The sequence below is a fragment of the Lampetra fluviatilis genome, chromosome 79, assembly GCF_964198595.1.
Source record: "Lampetra fluviatilis chromosome 79, kcLamFluv1.1, whole genome shotgun sequence".
In the NCBI taxonomy this organism is placed as follows: Eukaryota; Metazoa; Chordata; class Hyperoartia; order Petromyzontiformes; family Petromyzontidae; genus Lampetra; species Lampetra fluviatilis.
Window position 1 is genome coordinate 374077 of NC_136353.1, and position 15180 is coordinate 389256.

Below are 15180 nucleotides of genomic sequence, written 5' to 3' on the forward strand. Positions count from 1 at the left end.
TATCTCTGGGTTCTCCAGATTTTCTCTCCACATTTAGAAACATCCATTTAGATTATTTTGCTGCTATAAATTTTCACGTGATAATCCACTTCCTCGAGCTTCTGAAAAATTAGATAATAGCTCTGGGCCTTATCTGGTAAGATAAAGAGTTTAGTTTCATTTGTATATTTTAAGTAATTTGTTCACCTTCACTATACTTTGCACTCTTATCGTGTATTTGTGTTGGTTGTAACTTCCTGTCCTGTCTCTACTGCACTCATTGGATTTTACTCCAGTATAAATATTCAGATTCTGCGATTAGGTGTAGCTTTGTATTTGCATATTCAGCCTTAACTGGGTACCCATCGCAGTGTGTAAACATAAGCACTTGGGAGACAGGTGGCCGATCGTGGCACTGACCACACCACACCGTCGTGTGCCATATCAGCCTGAATAGGTGTTCACCAATTGCCTGGGTATGCTACATGGGGGATATGTGTGTTTCCTTGTGTGTGTGTGTACTGTATATGGAGGATTTGTGTTGTACTTGTGTGTGGGGGTAGTTGTGGTGTAGGTGGTGATGATGAAACACGGGAACAGAGAAGAGACTCCCAGTGACTCCACTCCTCCCCTCCCAGTGTCGGCGTGTTGAGCTTTTGGTGCAGGAGGTTTAGGAAATTACCATTTGGCTCACTCCACTTGCTTCTCTTGCTTGTCAAGCATTCTAACTTCTCGCATGGACTACGAGCTGGAGAATACAAACTCGGTGTAACTCAGAAAAGGACTATCCTGGTTACTCATACGGTGGTGCAATGTAAATGTTTCCATATGATTGAATAGTTTTGATACTGTACCCAATGCTATCATCGACCGTGCTAATGGTGTCACGAGACTGATAATATAATCTGTATAGATATCTCACGGTGCAGTGCAAGCATTTGTGTTCGATAGTGGCCCACAAAAGTGGTTATCACAGCTATTAGTCAAATACCTTCCACTGACACTCAATTTCAGACAGACCCATAAACTCACAGATATCAGCAGACTCACACTGAGATATAAAGACTCATAATAGACACAAAAAGACAAGCAGAGATCTTTATTAACACTGAGCTAGAGACTTACAGATGTAAGGGCAGTACGGGGTGATGTAGGGACAGTATGGCTCCCCGTGGCCATGGTTAATTAACGTTACAGGAACAGACAGGGTCACTTTGGGGTAATGTAGGACCTAAGTGGTTGCTAATAATGAATGATGAGACATGCTTTGACAGGGTTGCATGAAGGGAGGCAGGGACCAATCGGTCGTAAATTGTAATAAGGGCAAAGACAGGGCCAGGTGTGATGAGAGAGGGTTGAGGAATAGGGGCATTGCCGGGTCGTGAGTGGGATACGAGCCGGCGTGAACCGGGCCTCTGGGCTGCTGTTGTGGGGGCACTGCCGTCGCCACCGTCACCTTAGAGCGGGGCGTCTTCATCATCCTGGAGTGGGGACCTTGTAGTCTTGAAGGGCTAGAGTTATGTTGTCTCAGAATATAGTTATCTACGTTACCCAAGTGTATATAGTCACTCGCGGTTACTCGTTAAGTTATCAATGAGTCGGCGGACTTTATTCATAATAAATATACATATAACGCATCTCCTGCCATGTCCCCTCTCGTCCTCTCCATTCCCAATTTTCTCTGTCCCTCCATCTCTCTACGCCCAATCCTTCTCCCTCCCTGCAGACCTCCACTGGAACAACCTTCCCCAGCATATTAAGCAGTTCCCCTCCTTACTCTCCTAAAGCCTCACCTCTTCTCCATTTCCCATTATCTACCTCTCCCTCCCTATTCCTCCCCTACCATTTCGTCTTCTTTCGCATGGCTGATGTAGAAGCAGAGCAACAAGCAGGGCCAGATCATGATCCCGTGATGCCCCTGTGCGCATGTCTTTTGCAGCCCCCCCCCCCACCCCCGCTTTCCTATATTGGTGTCTTGCCTTCCTCCTCGCAAAATCATCCACTAGTTCGTCAAAATATAGCTGAGACGTGTTTGGCACATGCTACTCCGCAGCTCTTTTTTTATTCTGCCTAAAAAGGAAACCGTCTACTCACCCTGGCAATGTGTCACTGGCAAAGTTAGAAAAATCCAAAGTGTCACGAAAACATTGGGCAACACTGATTGCAGATTAAGTGCCTGCAACGTCTCAATACATTTAGTTGGGCACTTCTCGCTCTCATAGTCAGACATGAAAGACTTGAATTGGATGAGTTCATTGGCAAAGTTCATGTCCAGGTTTGATGGATATGCAGCGGAGAGCGCATTTAACCTTTTCCACTGACATCACTGTTAGACACCTGATCTGACATTAACAGAACTCCAAAGAGACTGGTCAAACGCTTGTAAGCGTCCAAGCGATGTTCAAGGCATGCCACTTGCATATCAATGACCACATAAAATGTTTCTATTTTGAGCTTCTCCCTCCCCTCAAGTGTCACACCTGGCTCTGAGCTCGTATCTGCTGTTCGAAACTGGCTTCAGTGTGACTTGTTAAGGCAAGCACCTGGTCGCAACAATTTCGACCAGTTCTAAATCCTGCTTGTTCGTGGGGAAATATTTCCTCAAGCATGGGCATCAGCCTTTTGAGCATTAGCCACTCCGTTTATAGTAGGCGATGAGTAGGGAGATAGGGTGGTAGTTTTGAGCGTCCGATGCATCCTTGCCTGGTTTCAGAATAGCTATTATTTTTGCCTCTTTCCACTCTTTCGGAATGATGCTTGTTGAATGGATGCCAGTTAAGAATGTGGCTAGCCATTTTATCGCTATTGGTCCCAAGTTCTTGATGAATTCTGGATAAATAAAGGCTTATCTGCATTTCAACTGGGCAATACTGGCATCTACTTCCTCCACTAAGAATGGACGGGATAATTGAGAGGTTTCTTGGCAGTTATCTATTGTACAATAAAGTTATTTGTAGACTTGTCGTCTTGTATTTTTGTCGATAGAAGTTCGTGAATTGTTGATAAGTTGCCTAGAAATCTGGTCAGGACTGACTTGCGGAGGTTTGTAGGCTGGCATCGCGGCTGCTCCCATCAACCTCAGGAGGCGCCAGGCTTTACGGCTCGATTTTGCAAAGTCAAGTGCCTCAACTGTTTCGTGCCACCTTTCTCAAAGTCAAGGGAGGTGTGGACTTCCACTACTCAACACGCTACCACAGCCATCACCACCCTCAACAGCAGAAGTGGATTGAGAAACGAACAAACAATAACAGCAGGTCTTAACGAGAATTATCATTTATTCACTATGCCTTGGGACACTTTGTCCAATGATGCGAATCTACCAGTGGCAGACAATAACTTCTTAATAACCAAGTACAACTACTCTTTGGTTCTTTCGGTAAAGTCACGTAAAAAAATTAATACAATACGGCCTTTCGATTGCAACACAAGCAACCATCATCAGGTACAAATGAATGAGAAAACAAACAGTAAACTTAGAAATATAATGCAATACAACAGTCGGCCAAAACAACAGTCAATACCCCACCTGGTTGATTACGTTCTTTCAAAGATTGCTAAATTTGAGAGAGACAAAACACGCACAGACAGACAATGTTGTATATGTTGGATTATGAAATTTTGATAAAAATAATAAAAATTAAGAATTTTCCAAAAAATGCGCAAATCGCATTATTTATGTTAATGTGTGTATTAACATGCATAAATATTATAATGTATGTGATTATATGCATAAATTATGATAATCACGGAGATAATCGTAGTAATTTATGCGGAAGCTTGCGATTATGTTAATGTGTACAGTTATGATAATTAGGCTCAGCTTCGTTTATCCAGTGTTATATCAATCAGGATAACACGATTATCATCGATTAAACGTTTATCGATTATCTTAGTGTGTTTATGTTATTTTAGGTCTCCATTTTCATATCTCATCGCAGGATACAGTACTTACTCCTTCACGCTGCTGACAGACAAGAATAAGACAGTTTTGCATGGACTTGGAAGGAACACTCGATATGCTTCTGTGATAACAATTTTATTCTAACAAGCATGTGACATTCTATCATGCAGGTCAAACATGCGTCAATAATTCATGAGCAAGATTATGCAATTAACGAAAATGGATAACTAAAAATACTTCTTCATTTGCGAGACTATGCATTTAACTAAATTGAATAACCAAACTCTTATGCATTTGCGAGATTATGCATTCGACTAATATGAATAACTAAAACTCTTATGCAATTACGAGATTATGCATTTGACTAAAATGAATGAATAAACACTTATGCATTTGCGAGACTATGCATTTAACTAAATTGAATAACCAAACTCTTGTGCATTTGCGAGATTATGCATTCGACTAATATGAATAACTAAAACTCTTATGCAATTACGAGATTATGCATTTGACTAAAATGAATGAATAAACACTTATGCATTTGCGAGACTATGCATTTACTAAATTGAATAACTCAAAACTCTTATGCATTTGCGAGATTATGCATTTAACTAATATGAATGAATAAACACTTATGCATTTGCGAGATTATGCATTTGACTAACATGAATGAATAAACACTTATGCATTTGCGAGACTATGTATTTAACGAACTGAATGACTAAAACCCCTCCTAACAATCGTAACCTCTACCTTTCCACCAGGCATCTCATTAGTTCCCCCATGTATCGATCACAATCGGCGACTGGCCGAGTTTGAAAACAAGCATGACACACTTCATATGGCGGTAATAAAGCACTTATTGTATCCCAGAGGCGAAAGTATATGTCAATAGATTCAATCGGCAAGTATAACATCCTTTTAACGGAATGTTTGAGATCATGGTGGGTGAGGGCGTGTTTGGTGGTGTGAGAGCGAATCTGGCTCTGTTTTAATTAATGCTTCGGCGAGACTCTATGACAAAGGAAACTGGTTTGACAAGATATTCTCTCTGTGTACGGTCGATTCGTAATGAGGATTTCGAGAGGTTGAGTTTGCCTCGACGAGTCTATTGATCGCCTATGTGATGAGCGGAACAAGGGAAAGGCACGGAAAACAACCTCACTCTTATAACCGACGGACTCTTAATCACTCAATGGGCCACGATTCATCATGGCCAGCTGATGGTTCATGTAATTGATAATCAGTCTTCCGATAATTGTGTAGGGTTGATATGATGGTAAGGACGAAATAAATAGTCTCACAGGGGGGTGGGCGTCGACGCGAGCGAGCCTATGTGAGGGAAGTTGTGGGTACGAACGACTTTCGGAGAAGGGCCCTCTGGCTGGCGCGGCTGCTTCCGACTCCTCCCTCGGCTGAGTCCGTACGAAGATTGACGGCGCGGCTGCGCTCGTTTGCGTGGTCAGGTGAGCTCCTCGGCGTGGTGGCGGCAAGGGAGCTGGCTCGTTCACTCGTGTGCGGCAAGTGAGCACCTCGGCGATGCACGTCAAGGCGATGCACGTCGCCACTCCACGAGCCTCGTCCTTCCGGATGACAAGAGCTTCTTCGTTGGCGGCGACGAGGAGAGATGGCTGTAGCCCTGGAGATCTCTGGTGGGGGCCTTAGCCCGGAGACGAGATGAGATGTAGGCCGGAGCTCGTGAAGATCTGTGGTGGAGCCGGAGCCCTTGACGAGATGGGGCCCAGAGCCCCTGACGATCTGCTTTGAATGGATTTTTCCTCGGCTTATATCGGGAAATTCCACTCAGTTTCCCGAGTTGTTCAAAGGCTGTCATAAAACTTTCCTGTGGGGGTGGGTTGTGCGTCCGTGTGTGTCGTGTCCGTCCGTGTGTGTTTGTCCGTGTGATTTAGTCCGTATGTTTATTAGCTTTGAAGACCAGCTGTGTAATCGTTCTGGAAGGAGGGGTGGGGGCCTCGCAACGGCGCCACCTCATTATCCATTAACCAGACCGATGGTCCGCGTTCGCATCGAGTTATATTTAAAAAAATATTCTAATCCATGTTTTTGTTACTGAATAATATTTGTCGCGAAAACCTACGCGTTAAGCGAGCTTAATTATTCCCTCCCTTGCTCGGGGATCATATCTTTTGTCTCACACAGCTTAAGTTGTTTTGGTTTGGAAGTTGAAATGCGACTTATTTGTTGCTTGGTTCCATTGTGACTTGATTGCGAGCGACCCTGATTATGCCGTAACCGTGTTCACGGTGTTTCATCATGGCCCGATCTCCCCATAAAAATGTTATTTGCTCGCGTGTGCAATTTTTGCTGTCCGTGTTGCGGGGAGATAAAGACGGTTGTTTCCACGGTGGAAGCACCCGGCGCATGCGCTTATTTATTTATCTTCGGAGGCATGTGTTCCAACCTTTATTGGGGCACTCCTGGCCCCTGGTGTGTGGGTGTGGAGATCCTCTTCGGGAAAACAAAGACGGCCGTGTTGCGTTTGGTTAATTATGAGAGACTTCTCCGCCCTTAGCTCCTCTAGGAGATCCACTTTAATTCCGTACTTATTATTTGACTTCTTGTGATTATTTAATCTGATATCCCGGCTAGGAATTTTTGTTTTGGAGCGACCCAAGCCATAATTATTCTTTGATGCTTCAGCCCGGCTGCGTAGAAACTACCAAGTGTACATAATGTCCGTATGGAATTAATACATGAGGATTCAAACCCGTCTGTGTTTTTTTTGTTGTCGATGCTATTTCCTTTGTTAAGAATATAATTATCTCTTCCTCCGTGGTGCCTGGTTTTGTAAGAAAATGTAACGAAAGGATGTCATTCTAACCCTCCGCCTGCCATTCCCCCCTCCCTTGTTCCTCTTGTGTGAAATTAGGGGAGTTTTTATGACCTTTATTGCCCTCTTTCATGCCCTCTAGTTATTTGAGGTGAGGTATGCGCATCTGTGGAAGTGTGGGGGCGTGTCCGTTCCCACGTTGCCGCGTGTCTATTAAAAAAACGATATTATATATGTTGGCAGAATAATTCTTAAAAAAATAATAATATAAAAAAATATAAAAAGGGGGTATATACACAACAACAAGCAGAGAGAGACACACACAGACACAGAAAGACAACATCTCTGTGTCGAGGGCTTAAATAGAGAGAGAGGGGGAGTTGTGTGGAATTCCTGCCCATAGCAGACGGACGAGTTGGACACTGGACTTCTAAACAAACAGGGAGCGTTGTGTGAAATTCTTGCCCATAGCGGCTGGAGGAGAGAATGGACTTATAAACAAGCACGGTAGAAAGCAAATTTTGTAAAATTAGGAAGTGTAATGCAATGCAACACACATTACGTTCTTTCAAACATTGCTAAATTAGAAGTTGTGTGAAACAAACACGGCAAACCCTCCCCATAGAGGTGGTTCAAACTAGATTCGAAGCTTGACTGCAGGAATTCCTCTTTGGTTCTTTCCGTAAAGTCATGTATAAATAAATTAAATAATAATAAAATACGACGTTTCGATTGCAACACAAGCAACCATCAGGTACAAATGAATGAGAAAACAAACATAGTAAACTTAGAAATATAATGCAATACAACACAGAGTTGGCCAACACAACAGTCAACACCCCACCTGGTTGATTGCGTTCTTCCAAAGATTGCTAAATGAGAGACAAAACACAGACAGACACAAGCAGAGAGAGACTCACACAAACAGAGAGACACACACATAGGCACACAGAACCAAAGAGTAATTCCTGCAGTCACGAAAGCTTCGAATCAAGTACAACTTCAAACTTCTAGAAACCCGAACAAAGCACATCTATGGAACGTTCCCCCCGCGTAGGCAGTTACAGAACACCGAGTACAACCAGCTCAACAATAGTGTCTTGGTTTTTATTTGCAACTGCGCTCTTGATGTATTCACTCAAAAGGCAGACTATGGACTTGGTGAAAGCCTCCAACCACCACGTTGAACAGCTCGGTGCAGCTGTAGTCGTGGTCACGAAGTTTACGCTGTCAATAGCGCTCGAGAGACTCAACGTGGCGACAGTCTCGGGACTTGGCTAGCGCCTCCAACCGCTATGTTGAACACGACTGCAGTCTGGGTCCCAGAGCCACCCGCCCGGCAGTCGTAGCTGGTCTTCTCTGGGAGTCCCTTGATCGTGGTGGGCATCGATCATCTCTTTCTTCCTCCCAGTGGCGTTCATTTTAACATACACATTTAATCCAGACCTCATTATTTATTTCTCTCTCTCTCTCTGGCCGCCCTCCCTGGCAGCCAATCAGCTGCCTGTTGCAAGGTGGTATACCTCTTGTCTCTTGCCCTCGGCTCCTGCCAATTAACTTAGCATGTGCAGCGTCCTCCAATCGGAAGCTCGGAAATTCGTTACATTAAACCAGATTTTTTTGTATTGGCCACACTTGCCACCAATCACGCAAAGCCCCGTCGACTGCCCCTCACCCACACTACCTGGCTTGTCCTGACTGGCCAATTTGTGTCCCGCTCTCAATGCTAGACTGTGAGTAGCGCCGTTGCGTTCAGAAGGTGGGGGGGGGGTTAGGGGGGAGATTCTCCCCCATAACCCCCCCCCACCTCATGTAAAATCGGTCACCTTGGCTCACCCCAAAGCGACAGCGCTTACCCACACCATTACACCAATAACTGGTACCAGTGGTGTCAATATCGGCCTCTGTGGAGGAGGCTCGTGAAGGCCAATACTGGGCAGTTGGAGGCAGTCCCCCTTGAGCAACAATGGAGGGAAATGGAGCGACGCTCACAACAACGATCGGAGCGCCAGGCCGATAAAATACAGCAAGTTGGCACAGTAGGCCAGGGCCGTATTATCCAATAGGTACAGTAGGCACTGCCTAGGTCCGATGAAAACTAAAGGGCCAACGACATTTTTTTTATCGATGAAAATGAATGTCATCCTTTTTAAGCTGTCATCTGATATGATAATCATGGTTAAACATTTACTGAATATATTTTCGCTTTTTATATTATTAGGATTGACACTTAGGCTTTCAAGACCAGTATTATTCATAATAAAGGTTTTTAGCTTAGATCGTGTAAGTATAAATGCGTCGTTACTCGCCACCACCCAACACCGCCAACCAGTAGGGTTCTTCAAATAAACAAAACGTGCCAATTGGTTACCAGTGAAACGTCGTACTCAAATTGTAAATGTTGTGGATTTACTTTCCAACACACCGATGGGCTGAACTAATAATTGGCACGTTTTGTTTACGTGACAAACCTTACTGGTTGGCTGTGTCGGGTGGTAGCGGGTTTCGGCACATTTCTAATTACATGATCGAACCCAAGAAGCTTTACTATGAATCATATTTTTAGGCTTGCCTTCTTTTTTTCTTTAACAAATTTCAAACTAAATCTGCTCATCTGCGGCACACATCACGCTCCCATCGAATTAGGACACAGACCAAATCATGAACATATCAGCAGTAACGACATCTGAACCTTATGGCAGGACCCCGGGGTCCCATAAGCCCCCGGCTCTTGCATAAACTGCGTTGCAATGTCATTTTATGACTGTTGAAGGCGAACGATACGGCAATCTATTCCACTCGACGAGCTCTACACGGTGCGCTAATAAAATTTCAAAGTTTTGTTTATGACTACGTCAATTTTGGCAACGACGGGTGCTTGGTAAAGAACGAGAGGATTAATTTCTGGTGAGTCGCGGCGTTTATGTGCGCGGTGGGACGGAGTCGCCAAAAATAAATTAATTACGATTTTGATTTCCGTTTATTTGGGACCCCGGGGTCCTGCCATAAGGTTAATCTGTTCAGCGCCTGGAAGCACTACCGCATGAAACAAGCGGCGGTAGTAACATGGGGCAGCAGCAGCACCAACTGTAAAGCGTTATCACTGAAGGTCTATGAAACAGGAGTGCTTAAGGCCTACAAGAACCTTAATCCGGCCCTGCAGTAGGGGGGTACAGCTGGTATATCTGTCAGTCATCTCAGTAAGTCAACCCATGGCACTTGGGTCTGTGAGTGTGTGACTGTGTATGAGTGAGTGTGTGAGTGAGGAGATGAGTGTGTGTGAATGTGTGTGAGTGAGTGTTTGAGCGTTTGTGAGTGTGTGATTCAGTGTGTGAGGGAGGAGATAAATATGTGTGTAAATGAGTGTGTGACTGTGTGTATGAAGCTTGTGCCGGAGGCCCTGGAGGGACAGGCATCTATGATGTCTCCTGGCCAAACCCGATTTGGCGGAGCGAGGAGACTGAATCCTTACACTCGGCGTTCCTCCAGAAACAGCAAAAAGCCATTGCGGGTGACCACGTACAATTTTCGAATGTTCACTGTGCAGAAGTGGCTGCCACTCCTCTGTCGGGAGCTTAACCGGTACCGCCTGGATCTCTACAGTATTCAGGAGGTCTGGCTGACTGGCTCTGGCTCCTGCAACCATGAGGGGTGGACATTCCTCTACTCGGGGCAGGAGATTGCCAAACAACAGAGAGTGGCTCTTCTGAACCAAAGAATGAAGGGGGTGTGGGCGTGTGGCGGTGAGGTGTGGGAAACCGTAAGCTCCAGGCTACTGTGGGCTAAACTTCCCATCAACCAGAGGTGATGAGTAGTGGTCATGGTTACTTATGTACCCACTGAAAATGAACATCAGTGGAGGGATACAGCCAAGGCCAATGAGGCAGATACCTTCTATGACCTCCTGTCACAAGGGCGAGCTAAAGTGACTACTTGGAATAGAGTCATCCTGTTGGGTGACTTTAATGCCTAAGTAGGTCATGATGCTGGCACCTGGCCGAGAGTGATTGGAAGGCATGAGCCAGATCAGCTCAATAACAACGGTAGGAGGCTGCTAGACTTTGTGCAGCACATTGGCTTGTAATTAGCAACACACTGTTCTGGCTTTGGCACATCCACACACCAGCATGGATGCATTTCGAGTCCAAACAAGAACATCTGCTGGACTATAAAGTGATTAAATAGATGTGGACCCATGTTTTGACACCAGGACCTAACGTGGAGCTGATCTGCCCACTTACCATCGGCTTTTCACATGTAAGATGCGCGTGCCATTCTTCCACTCCAGTGGTGGGTGTACATCCAGGACCCCATTCAAACCCACAGCGGCCTGGTCTCAGCTAGATGATTAAATTCTAGATTTGAAGCTTTCGTGACTGCAAGGATTCATACTGTTAGGTTTTTTCGGTAAAGTCACGTAGGTAAAAAAATACAATTAAAAGTTAATAAAAGTAATAATCATCAAGTGATGTAGTAATTTTAGCTGTGACGGTCCCACCTGATGACAGAGACTTGTGTTGCCCCCGAAACGTCGTGATTTATTATTTTATTTTTATTTTATTTCTATTATTACTTTTATTACTTTTAATTTAATTTTTTACCTACGTGACTTTACCGAAAAAAAAACTAACAGCATAGATGATTAAAGTTGTGAGCGAGAATTTCATTATCACGTGCAGCTGGGGTTGGTATTGTCCCCCACTCCTTCTGATGCTGAGGGGAAATGGGTGACGTTTAGGACTGCCTAATGCAGCTGCAATGGTTGCTTTGGGTCATGGTCCAAACTTCCTCAGAGACCCTGTCTGACAGAGGAGGTGTTCCGGCTGGCTGATAAAAAGCGACAGGTTCACACTCACCGTCTACAGGATCCCATGTCAGAGAATAAAGAGGATTCGCTCGGAGGTTTGGAGAGCCGTGCGGCGCTGCAAGGATGGGTAGTGGTCACGGGTTGCTGAGGAGATGGAGTCTGCGTCAAATCACTCTTCAACTCCATCAAAAAAAGTAACCTGCATTGCCACACCTATAATAATCATGGGAAAGAAAGGTGATCCAATATCCGACTCCCAAGAATAAGTTTGCAGATTTGCTGAGTAATTATTTGAGGGAGGGGAAATTCTTCAGACTGCAAAAACATAATGGGACAAAGTAGGGGTGACACTGCTGAGGCTGCTGTGCCTCAACTATTGGAAGATGTAGTGAGTGGCTGGCTGAAATGCCATCTGTTGAGAAAGTATAGAAGGCAATCAAGAGTCTGAGACCAGGAAAGGCACCGGGCTGAGATGATCTCCTAAGCGAAATGATGAGGGAGGGTGGCGTTTGTGCACAGACTGCCCAACATGACATCATAACAACAGTCTGGACCACTGGATGGGTTCCGCAGGATTATAAGGATGCCCTGGTGGTCCCCCTCTTTAAGAAGGGGAACCGCACAGACTGTTACTTCTACAGGGGCGTCTCACTCCTCAGTGTGCCGGGAAAGGTCCTCACAAGGATTATTCAACATCGCCTTGCTAGACGCTGAGCAGAGGCTTGCGGAGCCCCAATGCGGTTTCAGGAAAGGGCGGTCCTGCACAGATGCCATATTTTCTGTCCGTCTGCTACAGCAAAGGTATAGGGAATTCCAACAAGACTGACATCTCTGCTTTATTGACCTGTTCAAGGCCTATGATATCATCAGTAGGCCTGGGCTCTGGGTTGTTCTTCGTGCTATTGGAGTCCCTGACCCTGCGACAGGGATGTCCTCTGGCTTCCACATTATTTAACATAATCTTTGACCACGTAGTTCGAGAAGCCTTCAATTGCTGTACCGGAGGAATTTCCATCTGGTACAGATACAATGGGAGGCTGATCAATGCCCAGGTGTGGTCAAGGGATGGCTCCCTATTGCTCAACCATGTTATGTATGTCGATGATCTGGTAATTGCTGCTTACTCAGAGGAGGAGTTGGAGGCGCTGCTGCTGAATCTGGAGCTTTCTGCTAAGAGGTGGGGGCCTTACCCTCAGCCCCACCAAAACTTAGCACCTGCCAGTGTATTTTGTACCATCAGACACTCTACCCCCACAATTCCCAATTAGTGATAGGGCAGTTTTGGAGGGAGTGGAGAGTTTCCCATACCTGGGCAGTGTCCTCATGACTGGCTCCGGTTTAACAGCAGAAGTCTCACTCCGAATCAGTCGTGTGGCATTATTTTTTCATCGGTTGCGTAATGCTATTTGGAAGCTACCTGGTCTGTCGCTCCGAACAAAGCTTGAGGTCATCTCGGCCACAGTCATTCCCTCCCTTCTCTACGCTTGCGAAACGTGGACCCCCCTAATTGAACATCTTCGCCGGTTAGAAACATTTAGGCTGGCCTGCCTAGAATCCAACCTGAGTTAAACCAGGCTGGGTTAAACCAGGCTGGATTATGTGAGGAGCTCACAAATCCTTGAAAGATCTGGACAAAGTCCCATTGGTGAGCTCCTCCGTTAGGGAAGGCTGCGTTGGCTGGGTCATGTAGCCCGCATGCCCAGCCACCGCATGCCTAAACAGCTTTTGTTTGGCCGGATCGAGGGGGCTAAACGGGCGCGGCACAGGCTAGAGAATAGATGAAGTGATGTGGTACAGGAGGATGTGGAGCTGAGTGGACTTGCCGATGGCTGGTATCAGCGGTGTCAAGATCGGCCTCTGTGTATGAGGCTCGTGAAGGATGCTACTGGGCAGTTGGAGGCAGTCGCCCTCAAACAACAACAGAGGGCGGAGGAGCGACGCTCACAACAAGGAGCAGAGCGCTGGGGGGCTAAAGCACAGCAAATTGGCACAGTATGGGGCACAGGTGGTGCATCAGCCACTTATCTCAGTCAGTCGACCCGTGGCACCTGGGTCTGCCCCGTGACCTGCCAGCGGGCTTTCGACACTTCACGTGACCTCAAGGTGCACATAGCCTGGCACAAACGTCGTGGTGACATCACCGCCACTTAGTGGCGAATGGCGGTTGTTGTTGGGTGAATGAGTGTGTGAATGAATGTGTGACTAAGTCACTTTGTGTGATTCTTGATTTAAAGCTTTCGTGACTGCAGGAATCCATACTCTCTGGTTCTTTCAGTAAAGTCACGTAGATAGAAAAAATATGAAAAGGTAAACACGACGTTTCGGTCGCAACCCAAGCGGCCGTCTTCAGGTGAGAAAAAATATCTGCTGTTGTGGCTTTATATAGGCACGGGAGGGAAGAGGAGGAGTTTGGCTGTAGGAGTTAGGAACGGGAGGGGGGGAGAACACTTTGTGTGAGTTAATGTGGGTGAGTGGGTGGATGTGTGAGTGTGTGAGTAAATGAGTGAGATTAGTGTGTGAGTGTGAGTGAGTGTGTGGGCGAGTGAGTGTGTGATTGAGTGAGTATGTGAATGTGTGTGAGTGTGTGTGGGCGAGTGAGTGTGTGAGTGTGTGGGCGAGTGAGTGATTGAGTGTTTGAGTGTGTGTGAGTGAGTGTGTGAGTTTGTATAGCCTGTGGGGAGCCTTTGTGTCTGTGTATTAATAGATACACACACTTAGAGTTAGACTCACGCAGACTCTGCAAAGACAAAGATCCCCCGTATAGCCTGTAACAGACTGTAGGGGCAAGTGCCGCTAGCGAGCAGCACCTCTGAAGGCCGCCACTGTGGCAGACGAGGGGGTGGGTGGCCAACACTACGCCCGGCTGCCTTTGTCTCCCCAGTGGCGATGTTACTACACATTGCACCAGGTTATCATTTGAGGCTAAGTCGACCTAGGGGAGGCCTAGGACTGGTTAAGATAATCGTCACAGACACTCACACACTCTCACACACTCACTCCCACACACACTCACTGTCACACACACTCACACTCTCACACGAAAAAAGATCCCCCGTATAGCCTTAACAGACTGTTGGGGCAAGTGCTGTTAGCGAGGAGCAGCACCTATGAAGGCCGGCACGGTACACGAGGTAGTGGGTGGCCAACACCACGCCCGGCCGCCTTTGTCTTCCCAGTGGCGATGTTCACTACACACCGCACCAGGTTCTCATTTGAGGCTGAGTCGACGTAGGGGACGCCTGGGACCGGTTCAAATCATGGCTATAGCTGTGCGGTATTGGCGGTGGCCATGAGCGGGAATTGAACTCGGGTTTCTGGCCGGGTTCGTGGTAGAATAGCAGGGCGCTAACCGCTGGGCCACTGCTCCCCATCACCATCATCATCACCACCACCACCATCACAATCATCGTCAACATTAGCATCATCACCATCATCGTTAACATCATCACCACCATCACCATCATCACAATAATCATCGTTTACATCAAAATTATCGTTTACATCACCATCATCACCACCATCGTTAACATCACCATCATCACCATCATCACCACCTTCATCACCACCGTCATCACCACCTTCATCACCACCTTCATTACCACTGTCATCATCGTCAACATCACCACCATCATCATTATGGCTCGGAGCGCCACGCACTAACCGCTGCGCCACCGCTCCACACAACAACCGCCATTCGGCACT